Source organism: Haemaphysalis longicornis, unplaced genomic scaffold, assembly GCF_048455015.1.
Source record: "Haemaphysalis longicornis isolate Haplotype H1 unplaced genomic scaffold, Haemaphysalis longicornis Haplotype H1 scaffold_14, whole genome shotgun sequence".
Lineage (NCBI taxonomy): Eukaryota > Metazoa > Arthropoda > Arachnida > Ixodida > Ixodidae > Haemaphysalis > Haemaphysalis longicornis.
In genome coordinates, this window is record NW_027526245.1 from 42,359,690 (window position 1) to 42,380,365 (window position 20,676).

The following is a 20,676-nucleotide window of genomic DNA, read 5'->3' on the forward strand; positions in this document are numbered from 1 at the left end:
ACAGCAGCTCTTCTATAACTTCCCCGTCTCAAAACACGTGATAATTATACAAACATATTCTTACAAAGAACAAATTATCAGAATCAAAAATTTAACCGAGCGCTTAGGCAGCCATTCACTGATGTGTCCGCAGAAACTCCACAGAAACTTCTTGCCTTGCACTGCGTGGACAGGACTTACTCAAACAAGTTTCTTTATATATATAGTCCCGAAGAAATGTTTGTAATCGACATTAGAGACTTACAGGCTCGAAGCTGACTGTTTTAGCCAGGGAGAGGAACAAGTCGGCGATTTAGCAGCCGTAAGCAGCGGCTTGTGAGGCCATGCACGGGGTTGCAGCGTGTGCAGCAGTCAACGCAATCCAATCCAACCCCAGCCACGACACCAAACCAGCCGGTACAAATCCTCTGTGGTAGTGACTCCATTTTCCCTCAAAATGGACAAATACGGGCTCTTTAGATTCCCCGATGAAAGCTTTGCCGTGGAGTCGGTTACACTTATAAAAGATTTTGACCCCATTAGGAAGCACAACTCGAAGACCTGGCCTGAATTCACGGGGCCAACCCAGAAGCGCAACTGGGTTAAAGTGAATTGGCCCGATGAGGATAAAAATAAGAGAGCCACCGGAACGACAAGCCTCCTAAAAGCCCAGCTTGTGAAGTTAAGTCGTAAGTGCTATTTTATGCCAGCCCTGTTAGCTGACAGTGGCGAAACTTGTATATGCGGCCCCTACTGCTTTGTACAAGCGTCTATATCGTTGTTTATTCAATCGTACAACTCGAACGAGGTCAAACGGCCGCAAGCGACACAAACGCACGTGTTCGTTTCTTCGATATCGTCATGTGCACTGGCTGTTGAATAAAAATAAATGAGTGCGTCCACGCTGGTCATTCATTCCTTTGCATCATGATCGATCAGATGCAAAATTTAAGGACATTTCCCCAGTTCTAGCCGCATAAACGCGTTTGTAGGCCATGTGATACCTTAGTGATGCAATCTTATTTCTTTAATTCATAGGTCCTGACTACAGTAACGGGGCCCGTCGCTTTATAATCTGCACTACAGTGACGGGGCCCCCTCAAGACTGAACGCCAAATCAAAAAAAGCCGATTAGCTGCCTTATCTCGTTCCGGGATTTCATGTAGTGGTTCCGGCGCTGACTACGGACGTTGTAGTCGCTGGTTTAATTCTCGCACCTTTTTTTTGTGTGTGTCCGTAGTTAGCGTTTTGTAATAGCAAAACTTCACGCCCGCTTCAACAGCAGTCGGTCTTGGTTTTTTACTGAAGCGGCCCAACCGCTCCCGCTCGCTGGAGCCACGGCCGACGTAGCCATCGCCAGTTACGCCCGATCTCCTGTAATTATTACCAGTGATTATTAATTAACAGTGACTCTGGCTAGTCAGTGAGCGGAAGCGGTTCGGCCGGTTAGGTAAAAACCAAGACCGACTGCTCTCGCTGAAATATTGTGAAGCGGGCGTCGGAGATCCTTCCGGATTGAGCTAGAGTTAGTCCCCTTCACTGTAGTGCAGATTTTAAAGCGACGGGCCCCGTAACTGTAGTTAGTACCTAATTCATAACACCGCGTTCTTGCATTAACGTGATGCCCTTTTTCTCGTTTGTTACGATTTTTTTATCAACAACACATGCGATTTATTGGCGGTTTTGTTACATGTGGCTTATTAATGACGGAAAAAAACTGATCGAAAGCGATGCACAGGGAACACGCGAAGAGGACAACGCTACTTGCAGCTGCGAAGTTTATCCCAGAGACTATTATAATAACGCAAGAACAGCCAACAGCACGCCCTGCTGTGCAAGCTAATGTCTCGAGAAAACGCGATAAGCGACGAAGCGGTGGTGGTTGCCTAGATAATCCTACTGCTAAGCTTGTACCTTGCTCTGCTGTCGTTAGGTGCTTGGTACCGAAAAGGTGCGGTTCTGTTTATATGGGACGAAGTGCATGCAGTATGTATCCATACGTTTTCCCGAATTCCGGAATACCTTGAAGGCAGTCTTGTTGCGACAGACATTGTCGACGCTCAGATATCGTGTACATTGCAAGTAGGCTGTACCCTGTACATTCACCATTAATTTTAAGGAAGTAGCCCAAGACATGCATAAACATAAATTTTTGCAGTGTATTCACTAATATGTGTCATGCGTTCTTGTTAGCGGTTCGGAGCGAACGTGAAAAGCTCCTGGAAAAGATGCATCAAGAAACACGGGACGATTCGAGGACAACGAAGACTGCCAGGGCAAGTACCTACCTTGCTGTTCTTAACGTACGGTGCACGAGAGCTGCATAAGATTTTTTTCTTTTTCATTTACTGTTTTTTTTATTCCTTTTTTGAGTTAAGTGTAACTCTGCATGGACAATGGATTTCTTTCTCAAGGCCTCGACAGTCTGTACATGAAGACATGCAAAGAAAAACCTGAAAGCTAACGATAGCTTGCATGAAGGTAGAAATTTGAAGATCCCTTATGTCACGGATTTAGCGGGAACTTGTTAGCCACGGTGCTTTCGGCAGATAGAATGAGCAGTCTTTGTAGAGATGACAATGCTGGTTCTGTGGCAAAAAAATTGCTGCCGGCACTTCATTCTGCCTTTGATGGCAGCTGTCATCCTCACTTTCCAGTCCCCATGAGTGAATATGTGGGAATCGTAGATGGGTATCTTAATGTCGCAGCAACTTTGAACCGTGCAAATTCGCCGTGAACGTCATTGACCTTTGAGTGGCTGGGTGTATGGGTATGCATGGAACTCCATGGTTAAGGGCTATGAATTGGCATTTGGTAGCCTCATGAAACCAGCATCACCCACATGTGATGTAGCAGTTAAGTATCATTAGGGGAAACCATATTGCCTTGCGTTGAAAGCATGCCAGCAGGTACCTCAGGTGTGTTTCATGTTCTGGTGTACGTGGAGTGCTTAAATCACTTGACTCTCACCGCATGTACCTGGGTTTGAATGTTATGTACCTCGGTTTGAATGTGGCCCTTTATCTTTTTTAGTTGCAGTAGTTTTTTGGGATTCTCCGTTGCCAACAATGGCAGGATTTTTGCATCTTGGTACGCATAATTATTTATAAAAATTTTCACCTTTTTACTGCCCTCTCCTTTTGGCAACTTGGCTCATGCTGAATTCTTGCTCACAGCAGGTGTTTTTGCGACACAATAAAACAAATTTTGAACCCTTCTCTAGTGCACCTCATATCCCAGGTGTATATTCAGTACAGAAATCTTGAATTACCGTACTTACCCGATTCTAACGCGCACTTTTTTCCGGAAAAATAGGCCGAAAAATCGCATGCGCGTTAGAATCGGATACAAAACCGAAACTGCCGAGGCCGCGGAAATTTCGTCCCACCCATCGCCATCTCAAGATGGCGCCGAGGCTTTTAGCAGCGATTTTTCGGACGCAGGAAGCTTAGGCACCTATACCTGCCTAAACTTTTCTATCGGCGTTCACAGAAATTGTCAAATCGTTCCACCTGCGCGCTTGATAACAGCAATGGCAGCAGCGGCAACGAAGGTGCGCCGCTTCCACGGCTTATGAGCGGTCGGCTAAAGCGTGCGCCTCTGGAGACGCTCGCGGGATGGGCGCGCGAGGCGTGGGCCACGATCCCATCGACCATGGTTGAACGTTCGTTCAGAAGTGTGGCATCGCGAACGCGCTTGACGGCACCGAGGACGATATGTTGTGGTTAGCGGAAAGCGACGCGAAGTGAGATGAGCGAGATTACTTCGGGAAATAAATCGCCCATATCTCTCGCGTCGTTTTTCTTGCTCACAAAATTGCGTGCGGGTTACAATCGGAGGTGCAAGTTTTTTCGGTTTTTTGCCTGGAAAATTGGGTGCGCGTTATAATCGGGGGCGCGTTAGAATCGGGTAAGTACGGTAGTGCCTCCGCTCTCAGCATTTTTGCTTATCCATCACACCCTTTCATTTTTAATGTCAAAACGACCTCTGTGGAGTTTTCGCGGGTTGGCGCTTTTCAGCACGATGGCCTCATATATTCAATGCTAGAAGTTATCTTGCCAGTCTCCTTTATACATTGCAAGAAAGTTTTCTAGCATTAAAGTTTTTTTGTTACTTTGGTAAACTAGGGAATTCAATAATTTTGTTTCACAAAGTATGTTTTCACTGTGTGTCTTCTTGCATCCCTAAAGGCCCGGAAACGAAAGGCAGTGGCATTGGAGGACCGGGTTCTGCAGCCACTCAGGCATGACGTCAACGAAAAGGTACTGGCGCGCATTTATAACGATGTTATGCTGCTTTCCTGAAGGTACTTCAGCGCACTAATTGTTTGATGTTGCATATGGTTTAATTGCCAAAGTTCTGATTATTGCAAAACCCCGTTTTGGCCCACAAATAAATGGGGGAGGGCTATTCCCTTTTGCAAAATATTGATGTGAAATAGCCTTGCATTCTCTTCAAGTGACATTGCTAATATCTTCTAGTGGTCATGAAGACAAAATGCCACTTTGGTTCATAAGGAAGACTGCTTTGCCGTTGTGACAATAATACAAATTTTAGAGAAAACTTCAAACAAATAATGGTGATAATAAAGCAAACGTGTATCAGTAGAAATTTTCTAGCAGCTTTCACGCAACTTTTCTATGATGCCACAAAATGTTGTTTGTGCTGCTAGGGCCCGCTCAACTAACCTTTCGCTAATGCACATGACCGGGCAATTGTAGTGAGGCCTCTAGTTTCGTTTTTCGTTGTAGTTAAAACTTTTCGGGGCTCGAATGGAGCTGGCTGAGGTACTGAAGCCTAGCTCTTTTATATTAAACAGTTTCATTTTGTCTTCATGACCCTTTTAAATGGTTTTTTGTGACAGAGACAAAGGGATTTGTTTGCCAACACAAACAAAGCCTCATACATAAAACAAAATTCCTGCTTTGTCTCATGAGCTTTTACCAAAGTCTTTGCTAGTTCAGCATTGCTGTCATGGAGGTCAGTGAATGGGAAAGCTTGCTGGTCGACACATGATTTTAAAACGTAAGAATAGCGCATGGATGAGACAAGTGCATACCTGCCAACTCTCCGGAATTGTTCGGAAGTCTCCTGAATTTCGGCCACATTTCCTAATTGTACGAATGCTACCTCTAACCTCCCGAAAACGAAAAGTGGTTGCCTAATTATGCGTGTGCTTGTGTCTTCCCTGCTGCAACATCTGCGGTGCTGGGGGAGAGCATTCGCCACCTACTTTTTGTTCCTTGTAACTATACCGTAGAGTACCGCTAAATATATTCTGGCCAGAATAGTACCGTGTGCACCATGAACTTGGGAACAGCCGGAATGTTGGTTGCAGCTTACAAAGGCTGGCTCCAGAATGCGCTCGCCACTGTACTGAAAGAAGGTGAGGGAAAAGGCATCATAGCGTTTGTGTCTGTCTGTCACATGATGAAATAACAAAGCAGTTTACAATAAACACCCTTAACCCTTTCAGATGTCGGTCAGAAATGTAGACTTAAAAAACACCCCCTCCCTAATGCCCCAATCTCCCTAATTTTCATGGTGCTTGGTTGGCAGGTCTGCAAGTGAAGGACAACACTTCACTCATTTTATGCGATCATGCGATTTATATACAGTCTAACCTCGTTATGAGAGACACGGATGTAAGAGACAAATGGGTATAAGAGCCACTATTCACCCACATGGTTGGCTGCCCTATCTTTCCCATTAAATCGACCTCTTTTATAAAAGACATCGGATGCAGAAGACAGTCGGTTATAGGCGACAAGTCATCCTTGAACTTTAATCAACAATCTCGCTTGTAAGACACATTTTAACTTCAGATGCAGTGCCACCGGTCACAAATTACAGTTGCTTCCATTGTGGAAACACAGGTGGACGACAGATGCCTGCAGTCGCTATTTATTACAACTCCAGCAACACACAGTGGTTCAGTCAGCTATGAAATGACGATGAGAAGCCCTGCCAATGGAAATGCAACTTACAGAAGTGGTTGAAGCTTAGTGCCATCCATTGGAGCGCGACCGCACATGCGGGCTCTCCCATTCGCGTAGCTCCCAATGAAGAAGCATCGCAGATGTTGAGTCTTGGCAGCGTAATGAATAGTCTGAGCACAAAGCGGAAGAAGATGTGCGCCCTGGCTATTCATCAGGCTTGCGAAGTCAACATCTACAATTCATCTTCCACAAACAGTGAAAGGAAAGAATGCTTGTAGAATCGGTTGTAAAAAACAGTAAATACAGTGATGAAGCAAACAAAGATTCAGAACTGTTTCATAAATTCTCGGGGCCAAACATAAATTAGAACGAATCATTTGCAACATGCTGCAGTGTTCTTTTGAGCTTGTTTTAATCATATGGTGCCCACATTGAAGTAGGGTCTGATTAGTAAGTGAAAACATAGTTCCCTGCTTATAAGAGACATCTCGTATAAGAGACAAAAACTGCTCCCCGGTACGTGTCTCTTATAAAGGGGTTCAACTGTATTTTAAAACTGTGGAACAAAATGTGCTATTACTCATTTGTTTCAAGGGCATCCTGAAAGCCAACAAGCCTGGTGTATGGGAGATATCAAATGCCTATTTCCAGAAAGCTGTGGACATTTTATTAACCCTGCTGCAGTTGATGTAATCAACGTTTCCTGGCAGTGTGCAGCATGGGTAAGGAAACAACGGTTGCATATAGGGAGTGTGACACCTAAAGGGGGGCACTGCTTTACTGATGTAGGTAGGAATGGCCGCACCGCTCTTGCCTTCCAGACAGGCGTTCTAGGCAGGCCTTCCCCTTGGCAAATGAATAGTTCAGTGATCTGAATTTTTCCATATTGGTAGCTCTGGATTTTTTATTGGCACAAATGAGGGGAAGGGCATGAAGCTTCTCAAGAGCAATCACATTTTTTACGTGTCTGAACAATGCGGGGACTTACAGAACTGCAATGTCAAATGTGACTGCATCCACTAAGGAAGCGCAAGCTCTGTGCACAAGGGGTCTTACTCCATTTCAATTCAGGTTAGAACAACTGCTTGAAGCAAGGCGTTGCCTGACAAAAAAAACTGGGAAAAATAAAAGCGTTAACGCAGGTTAGTTCATTTTCCCATCCCTGCACTTTTGAACCAACACAAGCTTACCTCAGAAAAAAAACATGCTCAGGCTTTGAGGACATTGTCCTAACAGATTCATGGTTTGATGTTCACACCGTCCTCATTGAAGAAGGTGTTTACAATGCACGGAAGTAACCTTGAAAAAGGTGGCTGCTGTATTCTTCTTGCTACATTGCCGCGCCCCCTTTGCACTGAAAATAAAACCAACACTTCTCTTTACCAGTGTTCCTGCATTTGTTCAGTTGTGCGCACGAAAGCTGTGCTTGCTGTTCTGCCTAGTGCATTGCCCTAGGGCGAAACAAAAACGATAAAGAGACACCAGAACAAGTGGCAACCTCTGTGATTGAACGCTATTTTCATATTTTACATGAATCACTTCCAGTGGTGAATTCGTTGAGCTAAGCTGTCGATATTGCTGCTCAACAGTTGTTATCATTGTATTAGTTTTGGTAGCTTCTGTGAGCAATAAAAAAAAGCAAAACCGAAAAAACTAATAAAAATACTCCGAAAACCTTCTCAGCACTTCAGATCCAGTTTCAGATTCAGACTCAGATTCAGATTCAGAGCCACTTCAGATCCAGTGCAGTTATAAAGGGAAGAAAAAAGAAAACGGGTGAGGTAGCAGTATGTAATACTCAGCAAACTAAGCACACATCAACAGGTAAATTTTGATCATAATGTCGCTATCCGCAGGAAGTTAAAGAAAGTTGCGATGGCTCAAAAAATAAAATCTCCGAAGTGCACAAGAATCAAAAAGGAGGCGACATTAATGGGCATGGTTGTCAGCGAAATTCTCTCTTACTTCCCCTGCTTGGAATGGCTTGAAATTTCAGGACACGAAAAGAGTTGTCTGATAAATAGCCTCAGTGTGATCAAACCTGTTCTGGAGGGAAAATTCGAGGTATGGCTGTCTATCAGTGGTTTTGTGGAAAGCACCTTTAGAATCGGGACTTCCGTGTTTTGAAGAAGGCATGATAGGGCTGGCTATGTCTTGGCCATTCAAAGCCTTTGCGTGCTTCCAGAGTACCCGGGAGCAGGAAAATGATCCAGAGGCTGCAGCAACCACGGCTGAGGCACGAGCTGTGGTAGGCAAAGCCTACACCACCACAGCCAAGACCACAGCACAAGCCTACGCCAGGGTTGCGGAGGCTGGGGCCAGGGCCGCTGACGCTGGGGCCAGGGCCGCTGAAGCTGGGGTTAGGGCTGGTGACGCTGGGGCCAGGGCCGCTGACGCTGGGGCCGGGGCCGCTGACGCTGGGGTTGAGGCTGGTGACGCTGGGGCCAGGGCCACTGTCGCTGGGGCCAGGGCCGCTGACTCTGGGGCCAGGGCCGGTGACGCTGGGGCCAGGGCCGCTGACGCTGAGGGCATGGCAGCAGAAGCCGATGCCAAGGCTGTTGGCATGGAGGACTCCCGCATGGAGATTTTCGAAGCACGGGTTGAGGCTGCTGAGAGCAGGGCTTTCGAAGAAGAATCGAAAGCCCTGTTTGCAGTGGATTCTCTGTACCCACTTCTGGAAAGTATAACCCGCCGCGGTAGCACAGTGGCTAAGGCGGTTCGCTGCTGAGCACGAGGTCGCGGGTTCGATTCCCGGCCACGACGGCCGCTTTTCTGATGGAGGCGAAAAGCGAAAACGCCCGTGTGCACGAGATCTCGGCGCACGATAAAGATCCCCAGGTGGTCAAAATCAATCCGGAGCCCTCCACTACGGCGCGCCTCATCGCCTGCGTTGCGTCGGCGCGTTAAACCCCACAATCAATCAATCAATCAATCAATCAATCAATCAATCAATCAATCAACTTCTGGAAGGTATGAATCAAAAATTGTCACCTCTAGCAACATCTTCTGTTGAGCATTTCCTGTCGTGTTAGCTGATAATGGCTTCTGACAGCCATTTTCCTGTTGCTCTTTCTTTCCCTGCCTCGCCTGCTAGCCTTCCCGCATGCTCCCAGCCTAAATAGTGTCCACCTGCCAAGCAGGCCGTTTCACAGAAATTATGTAACAATTTACAGCGCTTGTCTACCATTTGCCTTTCACCTCCATGTTTGGAGCCTCTAGGATACCTACTTTGGTCTCTCACCCATAGTGTGGCATGTGCCTTCAGGCATGTCTCAGGTGTCCCTATTGCTCACATTCGAAAAGGAGCAGTAGGGCTTTACAGCCTAGTTCAGTTCTTTCTATCTATTGGTTTCTGTTAGCAGTTTTGTTTGGTTCAGATGCGGCTCACATGCCTTGTGTGCATGTGCCATACGGTGTTGTAAGCCCGTTTTGTTGCGAGATAACTGTTTCTGCCTTAATTGTTTATTTAAACAGTGGCCTGTCAGGTGAATGTAAACCTCGCAACGGCAGCATGGTCACCTGTAGTTACAGAACATGTAGATGTAGAATGCTTACTTCAAACTAGCAGATGTCTTGTTTTTCCTTTTAGCAAACAAGGGCACAGTCAGGCAAACTTGTGATAGGAGGAAATAGCTAGCGTTCTGTGCATGAACTCATGGAGGCGGCAAATGCATCGCAACAGCAGAGACTGTTGGGCAGCAGGACGGGTCGCAAAATACTGGAACGTCTGGGATACCAGACCAGTGAACTAGCCAAAGATACACGCGAGATACCAAAGTCGATCAGGGAGAAAATTAAGGTAACACCCATGCCCAGAATCATGCATTTCGCGTATCACGAAGCTAGATGAAAGAGCAGAGCCAAAGCCCTGCAAACCAGATACGGTGGACAGACGGACGTACTTTACACCGACGCAGCGGCATATCAGAGTAAAACCGCTTACGCAGCAGTAGCGGTTACTGAAAGCGGGGTCCCAGTCTCGTGTTGCACTTTACTGAGTAGGGACACGACGGAGGCCGAGGAGGTAGCTATTGCTTTAGCAATGACCCGGCCGGAAATTAGAACGATAGTGAGCGACTCTAAATCGGTCATCATAAATTTCGACCGAGCGAGGATCTCCAGCGGCGCTTGGAGTATCCTCGCAAACGTAAAAAACTTTACAACCGAAGAGGTAACGTTACTGTGGACACCAGCTCATCGGGCACTCATTGGGAATGGAAAGCACATGCGACCGCCCGAGGTCTTACAGTGCGGGCGACCACCGCCAACGCCGCCGCTGCTGATGTCCAGTCGTTGGCCTCAGCCTTGCATGCCGAAACTCCTTCCCAAATGACGGCGAACGAAGGGCCGAGTGACTGCAGTGAAATTACGCAATAATATAGACTGAAGGGGAAGATACTACCTCCTGCGGATCCGCAGCTAAGCAGAAAAGAGGAGAGTTACTGGAGACGTTTGCAGACTTGAGTTTTCCAGAACCCAGTCCTATATAGTAAGTGGCATCCCAAAGTCGTCGATCCAAGATGTAAGAAATGTAAGGGTCGAGCGGACCTCGTCCACATGGTGTAGACGTGTCCTTCGTAAAAGAAACCGCACCGAAACGTAGCATCCTGGGAGGCACTACTCCTCAGCCGAACCTCCGAAACCCAGCGCAAGATTATCGGTCTCGCCCTAGAAGCCGCCCAAGGGATACCGGCCGACTGAGGGGGGGAGGGAGCACATATATAACGCCCCCTTTTTGACTGGTGTGTAATAAAGTTTTCACTTACTGACTGTTCCTGTTGACTGCATTCTTCTGATTGCGCACCATTTTTTACACATAAAGGACAACTACTGGGTTTTGCACTTAGGGCAGCGGTCTTATGGCCCATGGTGCACTTCACCTTTCAAAAAGTCTCAACAAGCCTTGACAAAACCTTTGAAGGAAAACTAGTCCTTTACACCCTAGCATATAGCTCTAGGCCCTGTTTTTCGTTCAAAAGATAGCTGCGGTTTGACATCAATGCGAACTGTCTTTTGAAAACAATCAGGCTATGTGGCTGAGTTATACCCGTGCCACACATACATGAAAATGATATTCAGTGTTTAAGGCCTTAAAGTACCGAATGACATTATTTGGGCAGATCGTGCTGCATGCAAAAACGCAAAGTATTCGGCATGATAATGGTAATGATCAGCGAAGAAATGCGCTAATATTTTAGAAGCTTTTAAAGTCGAGAAGAACATTTACAAGGGTTAAAAATGTATTCTGTAATAAAAAATGTTATGAGAAATATTGTTTTCTAAAAAATGGTGTGAGCCATTTGTAAAAGTCGCTTCAGCAACTGTGGTTGCCTGCCAACGTTAGCCAAGTCCGAAAAATTCAAAACGACGGCTAACACGATGTTTGCCCTTTTGCTGCTATTTTAGTGAACTTTATCCTTGTGAGAACTTCGGCACCAAAAGTGCACAAAAAAGCTTCTTATTTCGAAGTTAAACCCTTTGAGGGTTGAATTTTTTTGCCAAATGCGACCCCCCCAAGGTCGATTTTTTACTGCTGATTTAAATTCTTCGGGTGAACATATTTCGAGAAAAAATTATCGTAATTTTTTAGGGTGACCATAGCGAAGTGACAAAAAAATCGTTTGTGTCGTTACATATATGTGGTTTATTCATGAGTAACCAAAGAAAAATTCTAAATAAATAGGAGAGAGCAACAAGCTGGCACCTTTTGAGTGAATCAAAATCAGATAGACATCAGTTTAGCGGGCGCAAAAAGCGGGAAGCACCCGGAGGACGATACCGAAACCAGCCGCTGCGCGTGGGGCGGATGCTGGAGCGATAGACGGCGCACCGCCCCTAAAATAAAAATAAAAGGAGAAAAGAGCCTCATCAGTTTCGCGGGTGACTTTGGTCTGTGGTAGGCGCAAGAAGCGAGAGGTGCCCGGTGGGCGACACCCAGCGCGCCCCCTTGTTAGCGGATGCGCAAACAATTGCCGGCGCGCCACTGAGGTAAATCATAAAAAATAAAAACAAGACCCATCGGTGCAAGAAAAACATTTCACGTATTTCCGAAGTGTGGCAGCACATGCCAAGCAAGAGAAGTCGGCGAAAAAGACACGCTTTTTAAAGATACAAGCAATGCCGTATATGTACGTCATTGACCGTTTTGAAAGTGTTTGCCGATGCCGTACATGTACGCCCGTGACCCTCAAAGGGTTAACTACATTTCTGTGACAACTCTCTGGTGCTGAGAGTTTTGTTGGTTTCATTTGATGCCAATCGTGTTCGAGAGTAGGCAGATTTAGGGCATTCATGAAGGCGAATGAGTTGTGCGGAACTGATTGATTGATTGTGGGGTTTAACGCGCCGACGCAACGCAGGCGATGAGGCGCGCCGTAGTGGAGGGCTCCGGATTAATTTTGACCACCTGGGGATCTTTATCGTGCGCCGAAATCTCGTACACACGGGCGTTTTTGCTTTTTGCCTCCATCAGAAAAGCGGCCGCCGCGGCCGGGAATCGAACCCGCGACCTCGTGCTCAGCAGCGCAACGCCTTAGCCACTGAGCCACCGCGGCCTTAAACCAAAAATGTCATTAGATTTTTGCGTGTAGCAGTGCTTTATTGGCATTAAAACTTAAAGGGACCCTGCAACACTCTTTGAGCAGTGCAAGTAAACCTGCGCAACATTTAGATTACACCGCCAGGAATACCTAAGCCAAATATACACGTGCACGTGAAGCAGTGAGCGCGCAAATCGCTGTGAAAGACGTGGAAAAACCAACCGCGCTCTCTTCAGTTCTTGCACCCTTCAGGCCATGCCCCCCTGGTATGGCCTGAATGGCATCATAGAGGCCATGGCTGCCCGATCGGCTGTCACTGGTCAACTTCGCGGCTAATTTCTCCCATTTCTGCTGTCGTCATCGCTGTGCACGAACCTCTTCTATGTCTGAACCTGTTGGCACAGTTTTGCCGTTTCTCTTGTGTTTTGAGTGTGCGCGGAGTTTGAGTGACGAGCCGAATACTTCCTTTTCAACGGGACCACTCGACTACAAACGTTTATTGCATCAAAAACGCCCTACCAGCCCGAGCGCGCGCTTGCGAGCCGGCACCCATGCCTGCTTTTTTGTGGCAGCAGACCGGAAATAGGCGCCTCCACATTGCGGAGAAAAGGAGAAAACTCCCCGGCCTGTGATATATCGAAGGCTGCGAAGAGAACGCCGTGAGCCGCCCCCCTCTCCAGGAGAGAGCGCGCAGCTTTTGTCGCTTTGTCCCTGGTCTAGTTGGGAGGCAACGATTACGCGCGATTTCTCATCGCGCGTAGTTTCGGTGATAGTGAACGGATTTTCATAATTCTTGCGGGAGGAGATTGCTGGGACAATAGACTTTACCCAAAAATACATTGCTAGCAGTCGATTGTAACTGTTGTAGGGCCCTTTTAAGGCATTAAGCACTTAATATCATTTTTCGTGTACGTGTGGCATGGGTATTACCTTAAACATGCAGTGTGTGCTGCAGAGTTCTTGCACTAGCCACCTCTCAGAAAAATTGACCTGTGCACTGCAACTATGCACCCGTTGTATACACACATCTGTAAGTACTTGTTCTCTCTCTCTGCTTTTTAGGGATGCCTGCAGTCGTTGCGGACATAAAATCGTGCATGGTGAATCGGCCTCTGGGAGCGAATGTCGCAGCTGGGAGTGGTGGCGCATGTGTAAGTGTGGACACCAAATCTGTGATACTAGCCCAGGCATATTTTCTCTTAACAGAAACAAATTTATAGTGTGTGGGATAGTTTAAAGAAAAAGTCCTGGGATGCTAATGATAACCCAGTTCGACAGCTAGGGCAAGTTGGAAGAGACTGATGTTTATGCATAAACGTCTGAAAGGGCCAGGAACAGAAAATTTATTTGCTTTAGCCTAATTTTATCTGCTTGAACAACATTCCAGGAACATAAATGTGGAATATTTTATCAACTCATTGCTTTAAATTTTAATCAGTGTCTTTCAAATACTCATTTTGAGGTGCATCTCAACAGACCTTGTACGCTATCAGTTGGCAGCAAAACATTCGAGAGTTATACGCTTTTTGTGTTCGTGTGCTTTGTACAGCTGTTAACCATATAATTCAAAAATAACGTCCTTTATCAGTTGCCATTGACAGTTTTCTGTCCATGTGCCCGGCGGTGCGACTGCTTTGATTATTTTGGCAACAATTGTAACAGAACTCTGACCTTGCACATAGTTTTCTTGCTGGATCTTGCATTCTTTTGCTGACTTTTTTCAGACTTTTACCTCTGTTGTGTAAGACGGCATCAAACCACTCGAAAAAGAAAAAAAACTTTTTTGTGTGTGATTATAACTTGTGGGAGCCACAGAAGTGCACAGGAGTAAAAAATAAAATGCGTGTGAAAAAAATTCCATGCTGTGAAGGTGGTTGGAAAGCAAAGCTTCAAACGACACCCACAGCATTTGCCCATGTGACGTCACTTGAATTCACACATGTGGCTCTACAAAGAGTGAAATCAGAGATTCTGCCAGCCGTTACCTGGAATTTGAGGGTGCACCATCCCGGGCACAGCAACAGCGTCGGCCACGCCGGGCTGGAGCGGCGAACGCTGCCTCTGCTGTAGCCCAGCCGTGATTCGGCAGAATGATAATGGAGGAGCGTCTTCCGAAGGTTGAGACAGCAAAACCTAGCCATCCTGATGTGCTAGCTCGGGGCAACACCACCGCGTGACACAAGCGCGAACACCAAAACAATACGACATGTGAGTTTAGGGATTCCCATTTATAGCGATTTAAACTAGTTACTTCAGTAAGTTTGAGAATTGCGAGAAAGCTCAGGGAACTTTTATAATCGCTATTTATCAGAACCAGTTGCTACTTTCGCCTTTTGTAATACCTCTAAAAAACACAACCGAATTGGTATTCACCTTTTTAAAAAACGGAGTGCCATTCGTGCAAGCAGTGCGCAAAAGGTAGTTGTTTAGTGACCAGATGTCTGTATGTGGCCTCCACATCTCCTTTTCACGCCCTGCAAACCAATCCTTAACGTATCCTTGCCGTTTGAGCACTTAATTCTATCGGGTGCGGGTTACCGAGGAGGTGCTGTCGAACAAATTAATCAAGCTGTGCAAAGGAAGCGCGCAATTGACGCGAAGCACACCAGAACAGGCCAAAAACAACCGTCAATAAAGCAGCCGCTGAAACCGTCCCTGTAATGCGCCCACCGGTGCAAGCAGGCAGGTGTGTGTGGGGAACGGTGGGTGATGAGGCCCTATTGCTGCGCCATCGGGGAGTGAAAACTGCCCTCCCATCCTCATCCGCGTTAGGAGTTGGTTGTCCCGCACGCCACGAAGGAATCGTTGGCTAATAGAGGTAGAAAGCTTTGCTTTAAAATGCAGCTTAAAAACTGGTTTGTATGTGCAGTCCAGAATTCTGGTCTACCTTTCAAAAATTTCAATTCACCCAGTGTTTAACTGCCAACTTAATGTTGAATGCAAGCCATAGGCGAGGATATTGAAGTGACTGAACCGCTAACAGCATTATTCATTGCAAGTAAGCAATCGAATTACATAAAAGTGGTTTTAGGATGCGGAGTGTCACTGCTCCTCGCTTGATATTATTGTGCTTGGTGAACGAAAAATGAGTTGACCTTAACTTCCGAACACTAGACGTTCCTTCAATAATTGTGTTTATATAATAAACAACCCTTTAAATGTTTGAACAGGGAAGCAAACAACCAAAATCGCGCACACAAAAGCTAGCTGAAAGCGTAGACTGCCGGATGCTTTGCTTCCGATGTACCAGTTAAAGACAAAGGAAACAGGTTTTATTGTTGGCCGATACTGCCTTGTTTAGACTTGTGGCTGGACCCGCCGTGGTGGCTCCGTGGCTAAGGCGTGCTGCTGAGCATGAGGACGCAGGTCCCATTCGCGGTCGCGGCGGCCGCTTTTCTGGTGGAGGTGAAAAGCAAGAACGCCCATGTGTACGAGATTTCGGCGCATGTTAAAGATTCCCTGCAGGTGGTCAAACTTAATCCGGAGCCCTCCACTACGACGCGCCTCGTTGCCTGCGTTGCATCGGCGCGACAATCATCGGCCCCACAATCATTCAATCAATTAAAAACGCATGTAAAATATTTCACTATGTTACTTGTGACCCCCCCCCCCATCAGGTCTCCCTAATGACATCCCGGCGAACCTGGCAGGTATGCATGTGCCAATAGTAAATTAGTAAAGAAATTACCACTCAAGCAGTAGGAACGTTGCTATTAGAAAGGTGTGCCCCTACTCTGCATCCTGTATGCGTACTCTGACGCCTATCAAGGGGCATGCCCTCAAAGTAGCACGTATTCAAAATAAAGTATTGGAGAACACTTCATAAGCAGGAATGTATGCTTTCTTAACACAATATTCACTGGTTTGTGCAAGAAAAGTGCCGGTCATTTGCACGGAATTTGCCAAAAATGCATGGTATACTAGTCTGCAGTGCCTGCTGGAAGGTTGTTCATGTTGTTCAGGTTGTTCGTAACTTCGTGTTCGGAAGTTAAGGTCAACTCATTTTTCGCTTACCAAGCACAATAATATCAAGCGAGCTGGGTGGCATGCTGAGCATGACATTGTGGCAGTTGTTTTTTTAGCAAAAAAACTAGATTGTGGGGGGCTGAATCTGAGAGCTTGTTATTAGGATCCAGCTTATTGGATGTCATGAGGGGCATGCTTTGGGTACTTATTTGTACCCACTGGGTGGCATGCTGAGCATGACATTGTGGCAGTTGTTTTGTTTAGCAAAGCAACTAGATTGGGGGGGGGGCTGAATCTGAGAGCTTGTTATTAGGATCCAGCGTATTGGTGGCTGCTAATCGATACTTTGAAACAAAGGTGCTGTGTCTAGGTCATCAAAGTATAACTGGCTTATCTGCTTTCTTCCTGTCGCAGGTCCAGTTTGGCACAACCCGGATCCCGACAATACGCCTGCTCAGGCTGAGCAACACGCCGTCGCTCTACACCTAAGAGCTGGCCCAGATGGTTTTCGGAAACGAAACCCTGGGCAGGTGCTGCCTGAAGGGGTCACTGAGCGGCGGCGGCAAAACTGCTTTGGATAAGCAAACAGTGGACGATATTATTGGTGAGGCTGTTTGCACACTGCAAGTGGTCACTTCACTGAATAATCTTGCATGTAGCGCTGTTTCTAAATAACATGATTGTTGCAGCTTACTTGCTTTGGGTACTTATTTGTACCCACTGGGTGGCATGCTGAGCATGACATTGTGGCAGTTGTTTTTTTAGCAAAAAAACTAGATTGTGGGGGCTGAATCTGATAGCTTGTAAAAGATCTAGGGATGCTTTAAAGTAAATTATACCCCTCGGCTATGGTGTGCCTTTTAGCCCAAGAAAAATGATAACGTCTGGAACCACAATAAAGAAATCATATTAAAACAAGTTTCGGTGTAGGAAATGAGCATTTTATCACTCATTCACAAGAGATTTACCTTGGTAACCACATCTAAATCTGTGGCAAGCAAGAAAATATTTCAGGGCATGCTAGCACAAGTGGTGCCCACTGTATATGTAGCTATGCCTTTAAAAAATACATTTAGAAAAATTTAAGCGCTATTTTTTGGGCAAGTATCTAGCACTAAGGAACTGTGTTGTAGGTAGACATCATAATTTAGGTTTCTATGTCGTGAAATGACTCGGCATGTAGCTGTCCAGCAGCTTACTTTAAAAGGGCAATAAATGGGTTTTCAATACTGTGACTTCACACCGTGCGGTTGAGTATGTGTTCACGACAAAATTTCGCGAATATTGCCCCTCTGCTTAATGCAGGCGTTGTATAAACATGAAAAATAGATTTTTCTTTCATTGTTTAGTGTCACGTGTTGGTTGTCATGACCGACTCACCCGAGAGGAGGTATGGGCATTAAAGAAGAAGAGTGTGAAGAAAAAGTTCCACAAGCAAGAGTTGAATGTGGAGGACCGGGAAGAGGAAGAAGGCCAGGCTACATTTCTCGAACGACACCCAGTTTTTTCGGACCCTGGGCAGAGCCGAGCGACACATCAGGCAGGCGAACTAGATCCAGGCTGTGTTCCCGGACAGAGAACCCGCAGCACCGCACTGTCGGCGGTTCCAGGCGACATCAAGGACCAGGCAACGAGAACCAGTTGAGCTGCTGGCGTTGCACGCTTGGCCCTGGCACTCACAGCAGTTCTGACATGCACCCTCCACTGCTTACTCCTGTCAGCAATGACTGATTCCGCAATGAGCAGGCCCCACTGGACATGACTCGCACCAGCTCTGCGTGCAACCGACAGAAACAGCTAATCACGTGAGAGGCATCCTGGCACAAGACAACAGCAGGCAAGGTTGTGTGCGAACATTTCATCAGGAACGTTCAGGCACAGTGGGCAGGCTAGTGATCTGGTGTCTCGTGTAAATGTCATCCCCATAAATACAATGTTTTTGTTGTAATCCACTTTCTTGATCGATGTGACATTTTGGCGAGCCTACTAGGATCCATTTTTTCCGATCAATTTCAATCCAGCTGAGCAGATAATGGATCCGGAGAAACTGTTAAACAGATCTGGAGAAGCATTGTATTTATGGGGATGACATTTACACGAGACACCAAATCAGTAGCCTGCCCACTGTGCCTGAACGTTCCTGATAAAATGGTCGCACACAACCTTGCCTGCTGTTGTCTTGTGCCAGGATGCCTCTCACGTGATTAGCTGTTTCTATCGGTTGCACGCGGAGCTGGTGCGAGTCATGTCCAGTGGGGCCTGCTCATTGCGGAATCAGTCATTGCTGACAGGAGTAAGCAGTGCAGAGTCCCGGTGCATGTCAGAACTGCTGTGCGTGCCAGGGCCAAGCGTCCCGCGCCAGCAGCTCAACTGGTTCTCGTTGCCTGGTCTTTGATGTCGCCTGGAACCACCGACAGTGCGTTGCAGCGGGTTCTCTGTCCGGGAACACAGCCTGGATCTAGTTCGCCTGCCTGATGTGTCGCTCGGATCTGCCCAGGGTCCGAGAAGACTAGGTGTCGTTCAAAGAATGTAGCCTGGCCTTCTTCCTCCTCCCGGTACTCCTCATTCAACTCTTGCTTGTGGAACTTTTCCTTCACACTATTCTTCTTTAATGCCCATACCTCCTCTCGGGCGTGTCGCTCATGACATCACCGTACAAACTAGCATTGATGTAGCTATTTGTCATGCAGCCTCTTTGATGCAGCTGGCGCTGAAGTCGATGGTACCGCTGTTTGCGTGCGAATCCTTGACTGGCGCTGCTCTAGGCAGGTCCCATCGAATGCTGCAGCCAACCACGTGTTTAGCTCTGGGGGACCCTCCTAGTTGTTCCGATGGATTGGGTGGCCGCCTGTGTGAGCGAATCTCAGGCACGGTGTATCTTTGTAGGACGAATGTCATCTCCACCATCCTTTACACAAGCTTAGCTGAGTTTGTAGATATAGCACATTCTTTACAAGGATGGATAATTAAGAAAAGCATGCAGTGTCTTGTCTAAGCAGAAACACTTTGCGTGCAGCCACTGCATCTGCCATGCCAGTGGGCTGCGTGCACACACGAATTGACATGTGCCACAACAGCACAAACTTGTTGCTGATTACCAGAGCAGAACTATGGTGAATACCAACTTAAACTTGCATAAGGGGATGGTAGTGCGGAGAGAAATTGTGCAAGGGTTTCTTGTTGGCACGGCTTGGCACGGCCAACTACTTTAGTGATGCTAAGCCTTCTCTACGCGAATCGAACGAGGATGGACCTGTTTGCCTTAGCAGCGCCACATGCAAGAAATGCTAGTGAGCTTCTAATAGTTAATGGAAGTCTTGAAAAATTATTGAGCGAGCGTGTTGTGTTTTGGAGTGCACTATCTAGTCCAAATGCTCAGTTCCCTTTTTTTAAAACTGATGTGCGCAACCTAGCACAGTGAACCCAAGGAGCAATCCAACTAACAGTACGTGGAGCATTCACGATGGCTGCTAAAACGAAGTATGACGTGTCGAGTGGAGCCAGTGGCTGCACGTATCTCGCAGTATAAGGGCCTTGACAGGCTTCTAGGTGTTCCTGCTTTGAGCTGGTCACCTCATAACACCTACAGTGCTTTGAGGCCCACACAAAAAAAAAGAGCAACCGCCCTAGGCTATATATGTAGCACTTTACAGTGAACAATAACTTGGCTAATGCTGAACGCTTTATACCATTTTTTTATGAACATTCCTTTGATTATACTTCAATGATTGCACACGTAAAATTGCAGCCTCTTGAACCTTGTTTAGGACTGCCTTTAAATCTGTTTTGTTCTTTTTCAGTCCATGTGCTAAAGAAATTCTCCAACCTGACGGAGTCCGACGTCCGTAGTTACCTGCGCCGCAAATGTAACAATGCGGCTACAGCTTTGAAGAAAAGTTGAAGTGCCGCCACACAGGCACCAGCTGCTATCACTGAATAAACGAAGTTGTGCTTCATGTGGGAACTCGAGAATTTTGAGTTTCTTGTGCGGGTTATTCTGCATGGCTTGTAGCATGCTTAAAAGAAGCAATACATTTAGTAATGCCTTCTAAATGCATTTGATGTTTAGCACTTTAATGCACTTTTAATGAGATTTCAATACATTTAAAATACTATTTCAAATGTATTTGAGATGGTATTTTAAGTGCACTTCCAGCACACTTTTGATTTGGCATGAATACATTAAAACTGCATTTTCAATGCCCTTATTAGGGCTGCATTCCCAGATTCATGAAGGTAAATATGATTCCAAT

The 20,676-nt window shown here is 46.4% G+C and overlaps 1 pseudogene; it reads left to right on the forward strand.

Moving 5' to 3' along the window:
• Nucleotides 1–436: 436 nt before the first annotated feature.
• On the forward strand, nt 437–20,324 carry LOC144164872 (uncharacterized; annotated as a pseudogene).
• Nucleotides 20,325–20,676: the final 352 nt, after the last annotated feature.